Genomic DNA, 18,435 nt, shown 5'->3' on the forward strand with positions numbered 1-18,435 from the left:
TTGTGCTGAGACAATCCCCTTAGTAACAAAGCCTTTCAAAGGTGTAAAAGACCCGCACAATAACTTTTGGCTTTTCTTAAAAGAGAATTGCTCTCATTAGTGAGCTATTCTGTTTATTTTATCAACAAGAATAATTTCTGGCTTCTTAGGCAACCTTTCAATTAATTTTAAACTGCTACTGCAGCTGGGATCTGTCAAGTAATTCACATACCTGATTATTAATAATTAGTAAATAAAGCTTAAATTGATCATTTTCTGATTGACCAATAAATATGTAACCCTGATAGAACTTCACATTATTAGAAAATAATTGGAAGGATATAACTAGAAGGTTGTATTTTAAGTGACTGATATCAAAATGAATTAACCAGTCTGTTCCATATAGGAATTTTTAAAAATCAGGAATTGATCAAAGTAATATGCAATCTCCTCTGGCAATGAACTTGCAGATCGCCCAACTACAAGTTGTAATTATTAACAATCCAAATCTGCATATGACTTCTGTTTTCTTTCCAGCATGCATCCATCCTCCACATCTTTAAGGTACTTCATGGCCAAATAAGTTGAGTCACTGTTATCGCTGCAGGCAAACACAACAGCCAATTTTTACACAGCAAGATTGACAAAGAAACATAAGAAAAATGGTTGTTTCATTTTTCTTTGGTGGTGTTAGTCAAAGGATAAACAGTTGGTAGAACAGTGGCAGATCTTCAGTTTTCATATCAAATAGCTCCATGGGATATTTTACATTCACCCGAGTAGGTACTTTGCGGTTTAGTTTAATATCTCACTGCAACAATGCAACACTGCTTCTGTTTGGCACTGAAATATCAGCTGAGGTCATGTGCAGATATCCCTGGATGGAGTTGAACACACAATAATCTGACTCAGGGACGAGTCCTACTGAGTCAAACTGTAATTCAGTAGTTTGGTAACCAGCTACTCATACAGAATAACATATTTAACTCAGGGTCCAAATGGAGGCAGGAGCTGAAGAAAATGGATCTGGAAGTCCTGCATTTCTTTCCAAGCTTGCCAATTTTCATGAGGATAGGTGGGAGTAGACCCTGGATCCTATGTAGTCCTATTCAGAAGGCAATAAACAGCAAGTGTGGGCTGATTACGAGCCCATCTTTGGTAAATATTTTTAATTTTTGGGAGTCAGCTTGAATATTGCTGCGCAATGGTGTTATCTCAACTGTGTGGAGACATGAATCATAGTTTGGGGATGGGAAGAGTTTTAAAAGTAAGTAAAATGGTTTTGCTCCCTACAGAGTTCACCATGTCTTTACTGCAGCATGAGTTCTATCTGTGTTTATTAAAATGAATCATGGCAATGTTGAAAATTGGACGATGTAACATTCCACGAATCAATATGTCTGTCAGATTGTTAATTCTGGCAAACAGCAACCGTCAATTAAAAGATCAACATTCTAAATGTAGAAAAGTTTGCATTTGTGAAAATAGTAAAATATAGAATACATCTTATAGAATTGAAAGTAACGCATAGCATGAACATAATCGTTTCAGCTTTTCGTGTTATTTTTATGTGTTGACTTATTGTCTTGGCATCTGTTGCGAGAGCATTTCTGAAGTCAGTTTATTTACTTGGGTAAGTTATAAGAGTTTTTACAGGTAAATTGTCTAATTATTTTACAAATACTTGACTTTGTTCACAGCTGATTTGAAGGGTCAATTTGATTACTTGGGGAGATTTATGGGCTATTCAATGGATTCTAACTGTTACAACAGACTTTGGAGTTCTGTTCATAAGATGGAGAATAGGGATCCATTTGAGAAGATGCATGTGAAGATGAGGGGATAATGGGTTGGTGGCTTGTGGGAGCGTGGGTGACAGTGAAAGGATCATGTGAAAGGGTGGCATGAATTGATCAGAGTTTCATTGGCAACTCAACTGGCCATTAAGGGCCCATTTAGCCCAAAGGAAGACAGGTGACCTGATATGTACTGTGGGTGATGACTTGGTGGACACTCACTGCCATCTTAACCCATTCTTGGTTAGGGGATGATTATGAATTGTAAAATTCTGGCTAAGGCATGTCTGTGAGAATATAAAAGATATCAATTCAAATTTAACTGAGGACACAAATGAGAAAGCCACCCAATGAAGCACAAGGTCAGTGCAATAAAAGCATGGGCAGCATTGTCTCTAGGTATGCTTCAATCAGGAATTTATGCAATGGTGTATGACATGTAGTCATGATGGGTATCCTTGTCCCCCAGCAAGCAGCTGCATAAGGCCCTTTGACCGTCAAGTGCACAAGGTACACAAGAGTGCTCCAAGGTATAGGAATTGCACACACAGCAGACATATACCTCCAGGAAGTCGTAACTGCCATCGGAGATTACCTGAATATTTATTTCAATTGATGAATCCTGTAGCCTTGTCTCACAGCTCTCACAGTGCCATGAGTATAGGTGATGGGAGCCCGCACTTGGGGGAAGCCAGTTACATTTCTGAATCCTACTTCCCGGGCTGCAACATTGATTTCATCATGGGGATCAAAATAAACTGATGTGAATTTTTACAGATGGCATCAATCACTATCCTGATGCAATTGTGGGTGCAAAACTGAGACCTGTAACCTTCACAGCCACTGGGAGAGGATGGCCCTTCACTCATGATTCCCTCAGGTCCCACTCCAGCATTCAGGACAGTTTTGTCAGAGTATCCCAGGACTTACAGATCCTTCTGTGATGCTGTGCCTCACTTATGCTGAAAAAATGAATTTGGGGGAGAAACACTGGTGGTCCCCATACATTCTGACAGATCCTGTGGCTGTAATCTCTGCCTGAGCTGGGTGTTTGTTGGTCGGTGCAGTGTTTCCTGTTGCTCCTGAACTTGCTGTCAGTCCTGCTTCACCTTTCTAGGAAGGCAACCATACTGATCAACATCCCACCAATGGCAAGCAACATAACAGACATTGACCATCTCCAACAAGAGAAAATGCAACTGTTGTATTGTATCTCCCAGATAGCATCCGTATATTATTAAAAGACTCCCATGATATCATCAGTGTCTCATAATTTAACCTGAAACTCTCAGGCTCCATCTGAATTCAGGCCAATTGAAGCATGACCTGCTACAAAATAGCCTCAATACTACCCAAAAACATGCCTGTGTATGTAAATGTAATGCTTGTAATAAACTTTCCATTGGATCTTTCAGTACCACACTACCAATGTTTTTTTTCTGTCGTAAGGGATAAATAAGTGTTGTCACATCAGATAACAAACTCCAAGGGAGACAAACAAAATGCAAATCACTAAGAAATTACCTTACTTTAAATGGCATTACCATTACTGAATCCCTACTATCAACATCCTGAAGTACAATTGACCAGAAACTGAATTGCACTAGCCATATAAATACAGAGGCTACAAGAGTATGTCAGAGCGTAAGGATTCTGTGGTGAATAATTCATCTTCTGTCTCCCAAATGCCTGTCCACCATTAACAATGCCTCATCCATTCGGGAGTGTTATGATATACACTTATCCGGATGAGTGCAGCTCCAACATCTTTCAAGATGCTCTACACCAATTAAGACAAAGCAGCTCACTTATTGATGTATGATTCACGATCTTGTGATGATACTATAGTTTTAAGAGGTGTATTTTGTCCTGGTCTTTTTTTACAAAGAGAGACTGAGACGGGTATTGAGCTTTTTTTAATCACCTAATAAAGTAAACAGTTTGAGAGGCCTTGTTTTTTTTAACATTGGAACAATAGAAACAGCATGAAGGGGTAGGGTGAAGCTCCCACAGAACCAGGATTTTAGTTGAACTTTCAGTAGCTACTGGGGTTTGGAAGCTGCTAAACTCTCTCCCTGCTACAGAAAACACTTGCATCCTCTCTCTGTGTTTTCTCTTGATGTTCTATCCTCTTGGACTGAATTAACATTGTATGTGAGACAATCTATTTTACTGAGTTTGCCTTTGCCAAGGGTGTGTTTGTGAGATGTTACTATTTTGGAACAGCTAATCAGTGCTATATTATCTTCTTAAGTATTTCAATTGAGTTACAATTCAGCTAGTTTTTAAAGTTCTTATTTTGTCTGTATTTTAACTCGAGTATAAGAATGTTTTGTTTCAAGCCTGGTGGTTTGACCAAATGAATTGCCTTTTAAAATAAGAAAAAGTCGAGGTCTAGGCTATCTTCTTAATTTAATTTGAGGGAGTTTGGTCTGGTCCATAACAATCTTTATGATGCAAAATGGCAGCAGTGTGCCATCCACATGCTGCACCACAGCAACTCATCCAGGCTCCTTCAAAAGCTCCATCCAAACTTGCGACTTTTACCATGTAGAAGGACAGAAGAAGCAGATGCATGGGAATACCATCTCCTGAAAGATTCCTCCCACGCCACACACCATCAAGCTATAATGCCGTTCCTTTACTGTCTCTGGGTCAAATAGCAGAATTCACTCATAAGAGCACATGGACTGTGGTTAAAGAAGGCTGCTCACACCACCTTCTCCAGGTCAATTAGGTATGGGTAATAAATGCTGGTCTACCTATTAATGTCCACATCCTATGAACAAATATAAATTAGATATTCGCTGATGATTCATCAATGTTCAGTTCCATTTACAATTCCTCTGGTAATGAAGTACTCAACAAAGCCTGGACAACAGCCTGCCTCAAAAGTAGCAAGTATTATTTGGATACATTAGTGCCAAGTAAGTTAATACTCCAGTAATAAGGTTTAACCAGGTCCCTTTGACATTCGGCAGCATTACCATTATGGAATCCTTTGCCATTGATATCCTGCGGATCACCAGCGATCAAAAGCTCAATTCGACTTCCACATAAATGTTGCAACAATAAAAGCAGATCAGAGCTTGGATATCCTGTGTTGAATAACTTACCTGATTCCTCAAAGACTTTCCATCACGTGAAGTCACTGGCCCAGATAAGTGCAGCTGCAACTGCACTCAAGGTCCACACCATTCTTAGACTAAAATCATTTTCTTTATTGGCACCTCAACCATCATCTTAAACATGCACTTGCTCCAAACATGGTACATTGTGGTTGCAGTGTATAATGTCTACAAAATCCATTGCAACAATTCACCAAGATATCTTCAACAAGACATCTCAAATCCATGATCTCGAGAAGGCACACAAACATAAGGGGAGCAGGCTCATGGGAGTCTGCAAACTCCCTTTCAAAATCACACATGATGCTCACTTGGAAATATACTACTATTTCTTCATCATCGCTGGATTCAAAAACTGCAAATATTTCTTAAACTGTGCAGTGTGAGTACCTACATCACATAATGTACGACAGTTCAAGAAGACAGCTAACCAGCACTTTCTCAAGGATGTTTAGGATGGACAATAAATGCTGGGGGAAGTAAGGCCCATATCCCAAGAATGGACAAGTCTTTCTCAGTCATTGAGTCATAGAGATGTACAGTACAGAAACAGACCTTTCGGTCCAACTCGTCCATGCTGACCAGATATTCTAACCTAATCTAGTCCCAATTGCTAGCACTTGGCCCATATTCCTCCAAACGCTTCCTGTTCATATGCCCATCCAGATGCCTTTTAAATGTTGCAATTGTACCAACAACTTCCTCTAGCTGCTCATTCCATACATGCACCACACTCTGTGTGAAAATGTTGCCCCGAGGTCCCTTTTAAATTTTTCCCACCTCACCTTAACCTATGCCCTCCAGTTCTGGACTTCCCCACCCTAGGGAAAAGACTTTGTCTATTTACCCTATCCATGTCCCTCAAGATTTTATAAACCTCTATAAGGCACCCCTCAGACTCCGCTGCTCCGGGGAAAACAGCCCAAGCCTATTCAGCCTCTCCCTATAGCTCAAATCCTCCAACTCTGGCAACATCTTTGTAAATCATTTCTGAACACTTTCAAGTTCCACAACATCCTTCCGATAGGAAGTAGACCAGAACTGCTCACAATATTCCAAAAGTGGCTTAACCAACATCCTGTACAGCCGCAACATGACCTCCCAACTCCTATACTCAATGGTCTGGCCAATAAAGGATAGCATACCAAATGTTTTCTTCACTATCTTATCTACCTATGAACACTGAAGCTGCACTCCAACGTCTCTTTGTTTAGCAATACCCCACAGGACCTTAAAATTAAATGAATAAGTCCTGCCCTGATTTACTTTCCAAACTGCAACACCTCCCATTTATCTAAATTAAACTCCATCTGCCACTCCTAAGCCCGCTAGCCCATCTGATCAAGATCCTGTTGTACTCAGGGCTAACCTTCTTTGCTATCCACTACACCTCCAATTTTGGTGTCATCTGCAAACTTACTAACTATACCACCTATGTTCACACCCAAAATCACTTATATAAATCATGAAAAGCAGTGGACCCAGCACCTATCCTTATGGCACACCACTGCCACAGGCCTCCAGTCTGAAAAGCAACACTCCACCATCACCCTCTGTCTTCTACCTTGGAGCCAGTTCTGTATCCAAGTGGCTAGTTCGCCTTCTCTTTCATGAGATTTAACCTTGCTAACCAATCACCCATGAGGAACTTTGTCAATCGCCCTACTGAAGTCCATATAGATTACGTCCACTGCTCTATCCTCATCAATCCTCTTTGTTACTTCTTCAAAATCTGAATCAAGTTCGTGAGACATGATTTCCTACACACAAAGCTATGTTGACTATCCATAATCAGTCTTTGCCTTTCCAAATACATGCAAATCCTGTCCCTTAGGATTCCCTCCAACAATTTGCGTACCACCAGTGTTAAGCTCACCAGTTTATAGTTCCCTAGCTTTTCCTTACCACCTTTGTCAAATAAAGGTACCACGTTAGCCAACCTCCAGTCTTCTAGCATCTCACTTGTGACTATTTTTGATTCAAATATCTCAGCAAGGGGCCCAGCAATCACTTCCCTAGCTTCCCACAGAGTTCTAGGGTACACCTGATCAGGTCCTGGGGATTTATCCACTTTTGTGTATTTTAAGACATCCAGCACCTACTCCTCTGTAATATGGGCATTTTTCAAAACATCATCATCTATTTCCCCACATTCTATATCTTCCATGTTCTTCTCCAATGTAAACACTGATGCAAAATACTCATTTAGTGTCTCCCCCCATCTCCTACAATTCCACACATAGACTGCCTTGCTGATCTTTGAGGGGCCCTATTCTCTCCCTAGTTACCCTTTTGTCCTTAATGTATTTATAGAATCCTTAACCCTATTTGCCAGAGCTATCTCATGTCCCCTTTTTGCCCTGCTGATTTACCTCTTAAGTGTACTCCTACTACCTTTATACTCTTCTAAGGATTCACTTGATCTATCCTGTCTATATCTGACATATGCTTCCTTCATTTTCTTAACCAAAACCTCAATTTCTTTAGTCATCCAGCACTCCCTACACCTGTCAGCCTTGCCTTTCACCCTAACAGGAATATAGTGTCTCTGGATTCTCATTATCTCATTTTTGAAGCCTTCCCATTTTCCAGCCATTCCTTTACCTGCAGACATCTGCCCCCAATCAATCTTTGAAAGTTCTTGCTTAATGCTGTCAAAATTGTCCTTTATCCAATTTGGGACTTCAACTTTTAGATCCAGTCTACCTTTTTCTATCACTATTTTAAAACTAATAAAATTATGGTCACTAGATCCAAAGTGTTCCCCCATAGACACCTCAGTCACTTGCCCTGCCTTATTTCCCAAGAGTAGGTCAAGTTTTGCACCTTCTCTAGTAGGTGCATCTGCATACTGAATCAGAAAATTTTCTTGTACACACTTAACAAATTCCTCTCCACCTAAACCTTTAACACCATGGCAGTCCTAGTCTATGTTTGCAAAGTTAACCCCCCCCCCCCACCATAACCAACTTATTATTCTTACTGATAACTGAGATCTCCTTACAAATTTGTTTCTTAATTTCCCTCTGACTATTGGGGGGTCTATAATCCAATCCCAATAAAGTGATCATCCCTTTCTTACTTCTCAGTTCCACCCAAATAACCTCCCTGGATGTATTCCCAGGAATATCTTCCGTAAGTACAGCCGTAATGCTATCCCTTATCAAAAATGCCACTCCATCTCCTCTTTTGACCCCCTTTCTATCCTTCCTATAACATTTTTATCATGGAACATTATGCTGCCAGTCCTGTTCATCCCTGAGCTATATCTCTGTAATTGCTATGATATCCCAGTCCCATGTTCTTCACCATGATCTGAGTTCATCTGCCTTCCTTGTTTGGCCTCTTTTTTCAAAATAAATGCAGTTTAACTTATCAGTCCTACCTTGCTCTCTGCTTTGTTCCTGCCTGTCCTGATTGTTTGACTCACTCCTTTTCTCAACTGTTCCAGTCTCAGATTGATCTCTTTCCTCACTATTACCCCAGGTCCCAGCCCCCCCACCTTACTAGTTGAAATCCCACCGAGCAGCTCTTGCACATCTCCCTGTCGGTATATTAGTCCCATTCCAATTTAAGTGCAATCCGTCCTTCTTATACAAGTCACTTCTACCCCAGAAGAGATTCCAATGATTCAAAAATGTGAACTCTTCACCCCTGCACCAGCTCCTCAGCCACAAATTCATCTGCTCTCTCCTCATATTCCTACCCTCATTAGTTTGTAGCACCAGGAGTAATCCAGATATTACTACCCTCAAAGACCTCAATTTTAAAATACCTGTCTAACTTTCTATATTCTCCCTTCAGAATCTCATCCTTTTTCCTCCATATGTCGTTAGTTCCAGTGTGTACAACGATCTCCTGTTGGTCCCTCTCCCCTTTGAGAATATTCTGCACCCTCTCTGAGACATCATTGATCCTAGTACCAGAAAGCCAACACACTGTTTTGATTTTTCGCTGCCACCTGTAGAAATGTCTGTCTGTGCCTCTGAATAGAGAGTCCCCTATCACAATCGATTGCTTGGAACCTGATGTACCCATCATTGCATTAGAGCCAGTCTTGGTACCAGAAACTTGGCTGTTCATGCTACATTTCCCCTGAGAGTCCGTCATCCCCTAGATTTTCCAAAACAGCATACTTGTTTGAGATGGGGATAGCCACAGGAGATTCCTGCACTACCTGCCTCCCTCTCCTACCTTTCTTGAAGTTAACCCATCTGCCTGACTGTAACTGTGGCTTTTCTCCCTTCCTATAACTGCCATCCATCACACCCCCTAGCTCCTGTAAATTCTGCTTACTCCACAATGTGATTTTTCCTTTCTCTTTGACTTGGCTGCATTATTACTCAAGTTGATTTTGTATTTGCTGGTCCACAGTATGTCCACTGCGAATAATCAATTACAATATCTAAAGTAAAACATAATGGAGAGATAGCATAAAAAAAGACACACAGAAATTCATTGCAAAATTTACACAACATTAAGCCAAGCATATTTACCTTGCAGCTCTATTTTTGGGACCAAGTAACTTGACAGCATGGTTGGAAGGCAAGTTAAAATCAGATTTTAAGTGATTCACACAATGGCTACCAACACAGAAAAGAATTGTCAAGGTCCTAGATGAAGGTTGGTTGCATGTCCTCTTGTTTAGAGAATGACATGTAAGATCAAGAGGCTTTAGGAAATGAGAAGAAATCATTTGAAAATTCTTCGGGTGGTCGGTAAGATGAAACATTTGGCTGTTTTGTCTACTTTAGGTTCAATCTACTAGTACAGTAAATGAAAGAAAATATATTCATATGAAATAAAAGTTTCAGGAAATAGCTAATGTTTAGTTATATTGATTGGGATTACCTTTAGAAATCTTTGATCTGTTCAAGATATTCTTTTGAAATAGGGAGATGCGTTGAAAGGAGAGTCTACAAAAAAATGTAGATTTAATATTTAAAGGTCCTTAAGTGAAGTCACTACCTATAGCCTGTTGAAAGGAAAAGTGCACGTTTTCCATGGGTTTAAATTTGTCAAACCCACACAGCCTGTTGTTTAGGGAGCACAAAACAAACACCAGCCATGACTCACATGATGCGAATTAAATTTCCTCCAGACAAAAAATAATTACCTGAAAATGATTGGTGTATTCAGACGGTGCTCCAAGTCATGAACAAGAGTATCTTTCTTCAACAATTCAATCACTTGTGCATTTCCAGTTGATTTACATTAACCTGTCTTGTAAAGAGTTAAGTTCTCTGCTTTGGCTCTAAAAAAAACCCCACAGGTTTAGAATCACACAATGTTTCATGCTATGTGTTATCAAATTCAAGGATTTCACATTAATATTTTTGGCTGATGTATGGTCAGAATTTTAATTAGAAAGCTGGAAAATGGGTCATCTGCCTCATTTTGTAATTAGAAATGTTAATAGCTAGTATACCTCTGCATTTACAGACTGCAGTGCATAAGGAGCTTGTCACTGGTATTAATTGCCAATTGCAAATACCTCTCTGCTTTCTGTCACAAAAGTTGGTCCAAGGAGTGCAGCACTCTGATAATTTATTGTGAACAATCACAGAATTGTTATGGTGCAGATGAAAATCATTTGGACCATCATGTCGGCACCAGTTCTCAGAGCATGTTGACTTAAATTTTGAATTTTAAATTTAAACTTTGACCAGAGCATGAATTCAATCTTACACTGATCCAGATTATCATATAACAGATTATTATATAGCACAGATATACCTCTGCCCACCAGCTTGAAATGCCTTAGAGATAACAATAGGCCTGAGATTCTATTTAATATGGGGTGCAGTCTCAAAACAACGTGGGCTATGGCCAGATTTTTGAGAGATTCATGCAAGAAATCCAATTAAATTAATTTATAAAACATAAAACATAGAACATAGAACATAGAACAATACAGGGCAGAACAGGCCCTTCAGCCCTCAATGTTGCGCCGACATATGAACTAATCTAAGCCCATCACCCTACACTATCCCATCATCATCCACATGTTTATCCAAGGACTGTTTAAATGTCCCTAATGTGGCTGAGTTAACTACATTGGCAGGTAGGACATTCCATGCCTTTATCACTCTCTGAGTGAAGAACCTGCCTCTAACATCTGTCTTAAATCTATCTCCCCTCAATTTGCAGCTACGCCCCTTTGTACAAGCAGATGTCACCATCCTAGGAAAGAGACTCTTACAGTCCCCCCTATTTAATCCTCTAATCATCTTGTATGTTTCTATTAAATCACCTCTTAGCCTTCTTCCCTCCAATGAGAACAGACCCAAGTCTCTCAGCCTTTTGTCATAAGACCTTCAGACCAGGCAACATCCTGGTAAATCTCCTCTGCACCATTTCCAATGCTTCTACATCCTTCCTGTAATGGGCCAACCAGAACTGTACACAATACTCCAAGCGAGGCAGCACTAGCGTTTTGTACAGTTGCAGCATGACATCACGGTTCCAGAACTCAATCCCTCTACCAATAAAACCTAACACACTATATGCCTTAATAACAGCACTAACAACTTGGGTGGCAACTTTCAGGGATCTATGTATATGGACACCAAGACCCCTCTGCACATCCATACTACCAAGAATCTTTCCATTGACCCTGTACTCTGCCATCCTGTTATTCTTCTCAGAGTGCATCACCTCACATTTAGCTGCATTGAACTCCATTTGCCACCTCTCAGCCCAATTCTGCAGTTTATCCAAGTCTCCCTGCAAGCTGCAACATTCTTCCACACTGTCCACCATTCCACCAACTTTAGCATCATCTGCAAATTTATGAACCCATCCACTTATGCCTGCATCCAAGTTGTTTATAAAAGTGACAAACACCAATGGTCTCAAAACAGATTCTTGTGGCACACCACTAGTAACCGGACTCCAGGCTGAATATTTTCCATCAACCACCACTCGTTGCCTTTTTACAGAAAGCCAGTTTCTAATCCAAACTGTTAAATCACCTTCATTCCCATGCCTCCGCATTTTCTTCAGTAGCCTATCATGTGGAACCTTATCAAAAGCTTTGCTGAAGTCCATGTACACCACATCAACTGCCCTATCCTCATCCACATGCTTTGTCACCTTCTCAAAAAACTCAATGAGGTTTGTGAGACACGACTTGCCCTTGATGAATCTATGTTGACAATTTCCAATCAAATTGTTGCTTGCTAGATGATTATAAATCCTATCTCTTATAATCCTTTCTAAAACTTTTCCTACAACAGATGTAAGGCTCACTGGTCTATAATTACCTGGGTCATCTCTACTGCCCTTCTTGAACAAAGGCACAACATCTGCAATCCTCCAGTCCTCTGGTACTAACCTGTAGACAATACCAACTCAAAGATTAAGGCCAAAGGCTTGGTCATCTCCTTCCTAGTTTCCCAGAGAACTCTCTGAAAAATCCCATAAGCCCACTTATCTACTTTCACACATTTTATAATTGATAAAACCTCCTCCTTACTAACCCCAATCCATTCAAGTCTAATAGCCCGTGTCTCAGTCTTCTCCTCTACAATATTCACCTTTGAATGAGTGAAAACAGATGAGAAATATTTGTTTTGCACCTCTTTGAACTCCATAGGGTCCACACACAACTTCCCACTTCTGTCTTTGACAGACCCTATTCCTACACTAATCATCCTTTTATTCCTCATATATCGATAGAAAGCTTTAGGGTTCTCCTTTATTCTATCTGCTAAAGACTGCTCATGTCCCTTCCTTGCTCTTCTTAACTCTCTCTTTAAATCCTTTCTAGCTATCTGTAACTCTCCATCTCACATCAACGTCACATAAGCCTCCCTCTTTCACTTAACAATTTCTTACTAATTTCGGTAGTAAACCATAGTTCCCTCACCTTATCACTTCCTCCTTGCCTGACAGGGACCTACCTATCAAAGACACGCAATATCTGTTCCTTAAACCAGCTCCACATTTTGATTGTCCCCATCCCCTGCATCTTGCTACCCCATTCTATGCCTCCTAAGTCTTGCCTAATTGCACTATAATTGCCCTTCCCCCATCTATAACTCTTGCCTTGTGGCATGTACCTATCCCTTTCCATCGCTAAACTAAACATAACCGAATTATGGTCACTCTCTCCAAAGTGCTCACCTATCACTAAATCAAACATCTGGCCTGGTTCATTACCAAGTATCAGATCCAGCGTGGCCTCCCCTCTTGTCAGCCCTTCGACATACTGTGTCAGGAAACCCTCCTGCACACATTGGATAAAAACTGATCCATCTGACGTATTAGAGTTATGACATTTCCAGTCAATGTTGGGGAAGTTAAAGACCCCATAATGACCACCCTGTTCTAATCACTCCTGCACAGAATTGATTTGCCAATCCACTCCTCCACATCCCTGGAACTCTGCGGAGACATATAAAAAAACTCCTAGCAGCATGACCTCTCCTTTCCTGTTTCTAACCTCAGCCCATACCACCTCAGTAGACAAGTCCTTGTTAAATGTTCTTTCAGCCACCGTTATACCTGCCTTGACTAACAAAGCCACACATCCACCTCTTTTATCACCTTCCCTGATATTAATGAAAGATCTAAACCCTGGAACCTGCAACATCCATTCCTGACATTACTCTATCCATGTCTCAACAATGGCCATGACAACTAAGTCCCAGGTATCTATCTATGCTGCAAGCTTACCTACCTTATTCTGGATACTCCTGGCATTGAATTAGACACACTACAAGCCAGCTTGCTATCTGCCAGCACACTTGTTTGACCACGAAATCCTGTCCATGTCCTCCCTACTCTCATCCACCTGTGTACTGGAACTACACCACAGGCTCCCAGCTCCCTGTTGAACTAATTTAAACCCACCTAAATAGCACTAGCAAATTTCCCACCCAGGGTATTAGTACCTCTCTGGTTCAAGTGAAAACCGTCCTGTTTGTAGAGGTCCCACCTTCCCCAGAATGAGCCCCAATTATCGATAAACCTGAAACCCTCCCTCCTGCACCATCCCTGCAGCCACGTGTTCAGCTGATATCTCTCCCTGTTCTTCACCTCACATTATGTGGCACGGGTTACAAACCAGAGATAACGACTCTGTTTGTTCTTGCTCTCAGCTTCCACCCTAGCTCCCTGAAATCCTGCCATACATCCCTATCCCTCTTTCTACCTATGTTGTTGGTACCTATGTGGACCACGATTTATTATTGTCACATGTATACAAATACAGAGAAAATTATTGTTTTGCATGGAGTACAGACAGATCATACCATACTAAGATCATAGGGTGATAGAACAGAGTGAGGAACACAAAGTTATGGCTGCAAGAAGGTGAACATGGTTAGTCATTTTACTAAACTTAGAATTGGAGTTTAAAGTGCATAATGATTGTAAGAACAAGATCTATTGTAGAGATCTCGCAAACAGTTACCCTGTATCCGGACCATCTTGATTGCATTTCTCATGGCTAACTCACCTAGACACCTAGTTTCTGGACACTACAGACAATTTAGCATGGTCAATCTACCTAATCTGCACATCTTTGGACCATGAGAGGAAACTGGAGCCAACTGGAGGAATCTCATACAGACACAGGGAGACGATGTAAACGACACACAGTCACCCTGACTGGAATCAAACACAGGTCCCTGGCACTGTGAGGCAACAATGCAAGGCCTCTGAGCTGCTGTGCCATCCACAGTGTCTATTTGGATTCTTTTAGGAAAGTCACACAACTAGGCAGATTGATTCGAGCAAGCAAGTTAGGCAACTAATAAGGTTGGAGTATTCTGACAGCAGAGTAGAAGGAGTGTGGTGCTAGAAAAAGCACAGCTTCTGAGGAGCAGGAGAGTTGACATTTCGGGCAGGACCTTTCATCTGCCCGAAAAGTCGACTCACTTGCTTCTCAGATGCTGCCTGACCTGCTGTGCTTTTTCCAGTGCCACACTCTATCTACTCTAACTCTCCAGCATCTGTAGTCCTCATTATCTCGAGGTATTCTGACAGCAGCCAACCAGGAAGTTTAAATCACTAATTATCCTTCACTTTTAATTTACATTTTCAGCTAGCAAAAATAAATAAAGTTAATTAGATCAAGATAGAAGCTGAAATATCATAAACAAGCTTAAAAACAAAATTATTGTTCTAAAATGCATACTTTTGTCAATTTGTTTTAAGTATAATCAGAGGGAACAAACATTTAAAAGTCACCTGGAGAACTCAAGCAGAGATTTCAAAACAGCATTAAGAATTCATGCAATTATTCAGGTGCAGATGTGCACACAGATCACAATCTAATTGCCATAAAAATAAAAATTCAGTGGAAGAAAATCAAGAAGGAAAACCAATAGCCAAGTGAGCTGGAGAAAAGATGCTGAGCACGAAGGGGGTCAACTTTTCTGAAGTGGTAGAGAAAAGGTTAGAAATATACAACAGCTGAAAAAGGAATTGTTAAAGCCAATGGGATAGATTGAAAAATGCGATCTTAGAACATCTAAAGAAAATATTGGTATTATCACAGAGGGGAAGAAAAGAGAAAACCATGGGTCTCAGAGAAAATGCTAAATAAAAGAATACTAAATGCTAAATAAATTGAAGAAAATGGAAGGACAAAAACAATTGATGAGTGTAAACAATTAAATAGAGAGGGTGGTCAGGAAGGCAGAGTTGTCGGAGTAAGACGCGTATTGTAAGAGAATTGTAAGAACTACAAAGAAAGAAAGAACAAATACACTGGATGATAAAATAAAGTAATTGACTGGAGGATGGAGGGATAAACAAGCACAAAGATGAATTGACAGTAGAGATGGGACCCGTTTAGAGAACCCAAATATGTAAAGGATGGATAGAAAGTGAACATTGAGGACATGTATGACAACAATGGAAGGACACCAGACCAGGGCTAGAACCTGAGAAAGGCAACATTTACCATGATGATCTCAAACACGGTTTTCAAGAATTTGAAATATTTAGAGCTGTAAAGAAACTCAAACCAAAAAAATGATCAGAAAGTTGTGATGGAATCCTGCAGAAATAATAAAAGCAGAAATCAAAAGAATTACTTAATTTGTGTAAGATGTACAACAAGGCAATATGATTGGAAGACATTTGTGGAACACTGGTCTCAGTTGAGAAAGAAACAAATACCAAAAAATATTGCACCAAGGTTTTGATGACAAAAGACACTCAAGATGATGTTAAAGATTCCAATAAATAGAACAGAAGCCACATCAGCTGTGGTCAAATTTTGAAGGAGATAGACATGAGTTTATGACATTATAAATCACTACTTGGAAATGCTTTCAACAAGGGAACTGGCTTAGATTTTATTATGTTGCTTCCTCGCCTCCCTTGCCCCTTTTTATAAACGTCCTCCCTCCTCTCCTGAGACCTTTGACTGCATGCTTAGGTATATCTCTACATGTGCTGATTACCCTCAGAACTTAGTCAAATGATTCAGGCAGTGAATAGTGACAAGCTATTCAGCCACAGACAGAAATGCTCTCACCTCAACCATGTCTCACCTCTTAAGCGTAAATGTGAACCGGGCTACCGATCAGATATAATGAGCAAAGCCAATCTGCCCCTCCCTTCTCATGAAGATAGAGAGCAAAGATAGTGCCCTACAGCCACATCATCCATGATGAAATAACACAGCATAAATCAAACATGAAGCATTTTCCTTTAGCATTACTCAATTACTAGCAACCTTAACCAGACGTTGTGCACTCTGAATGTGTAAGTTATCTTCAGATTTATGAACAAAAGTGCAAAATAATGTAAACCTGTGACATTAGATAAAATGTAACAGAATAATGATAATGTGCGTTTCATTTCTGCAAATATTTATTCTAATTTATTCTAATAATTTATTCTGAGTGGGCTCATAGTTGAATTGATAAGGTTTTATAATTCAAAGTTTGTGAGAAGATTTGTAGCTCGGGTGCTTGTTGTGGTTCTGTTCGCTCAGCTGAGAATTTGTGTTGCAGACGTTTCGTCCCCTGTCTAGGTGACATCCTCAGTGCTTGGGAGCCTCCTGTGAAGCGCTTCTGTGATCTTTCCTCCGGCATTTGTAGTGGTTTGAATCTGCCGCTTCTGGTTGTCAGTTCCAACTGTCCACTGCAGTGGTCAGTATATTGGGTCAAGGTCGATGTGCTTATTGATTGAATCTGTGGATGAATGCTATGCCTCTAGGAATCACTGGCTGTTCTCTGTTTGGCTTGTCCTATAATAGTAGTGTTGTCCCAGTCGAATTCATGTTGCTTGTCATCTGCGTGTGTGGCTACTAAGGATAGCTGGTCGTGTCGTTTCGTGGCTAGTTGGTGTTCATGGATGCGGATCGTTAGCTGTCTTCCTGTTTGTCCTATGTAGTGTTTTGTGCAGTCCTTGCATGGGATTTTGTACACTACATTGGTTTTGCTCATGCTGGGTATCAGGTTTCATCAACAGATGCCTAAGGGAAAGACAACGGAACGAGGACATGCCGCAACCCAAGGGACTAGCCACACTACCATACATCAAGAGCATTTCCGAACTAACAGCCAGACTACTGCGACCACTAGGACTCATAATAGCACACAAACCAACAGCCACTCTCAGACAACAACTCACCAGAACGAAGGACCCAATACCCAGCATGAGCAAAACCAATGTAGTATTCAAAATCCCATGCAAGGACTGCACAAAAACACTACATAGGACAAACAGGAAGACAGCTAATGATCCGCATCCATGAACACCAATTAGCCACGAAATGACACGACCAGCTATCCTTAGTAGCCACACACGCAGATGACAAGCAACATGACAACACTACTATTATAGGACAAGCCAAACAGAGAACAGCCAGGGAATTCCTAGAGGCATGGCACTCATCCACAGATTCAATCAACAAGCACATCGACCTGGACCCAATATACCAGCCACTACAGCGGACAGCTGGAACTGACAACCGGAAGCGGCAGATTCAAACCACTACAAATGCCGGAGGAAAGATCACAGAAGCGCTTCACAGGAGGCTCCCAAGCACTGAGGATGTCACCTAGACAGGGGGCGAAATGTCTGCAACACAAATTCCCAGCTCGGCGAACAGAACCACAACAAGGTTTTATTATTTCTTAGAAAGTGGAAAAGATGTGGTGTCGGTCGTTAGAAAGTTGTGCCCTTCTTCCACTCATTTGTTCTGAGTCAAGTAATATCTCACCATTTCAAGGTCAGTTAGAGTTTATGTTTGCCTGTGTTGCTGACAACACACAATTACTTTGAAATATTTTGACAACCTAAAAGCATGAAAAGTTCGGTTCATAAACAGCAGAAACTTTGAAAAGTTTGGTCCTAGGATTTAGCTCCTCGATAATAAGTTAGGAGTCATTATCAAGAACGCATACATTTCTCATTTTGGAGAAGCATGAGTTAGTATGATACATCCAGCCAAATTTGTTAAAAGTATCAGGCAAGAGGATTACAGTGTGTTAATCCTCCACCAGTTAGCTGCAGCTATCAGTGTTATGGGCAATGCTCTTGTTAGAGACAAGGGTAAATGTCAG

This window comes from Chiloscyllium punctatum, chromosome 37 (assembly GCF_047496795.1).
Source record: "Chiloscyllium punctatum isolate Juve2018m chromosome 37, sChiPun1.3, whole genome shotgun sequence".
In the NCBI taxonomy this organism is placed as follows: Eukaryota; Metazoa; Chordata; class Chondrichthyes; order Orectolobiformes; family Hemiscylliidae; genus Chiloscyllium; species Chiloscyllium punctatum.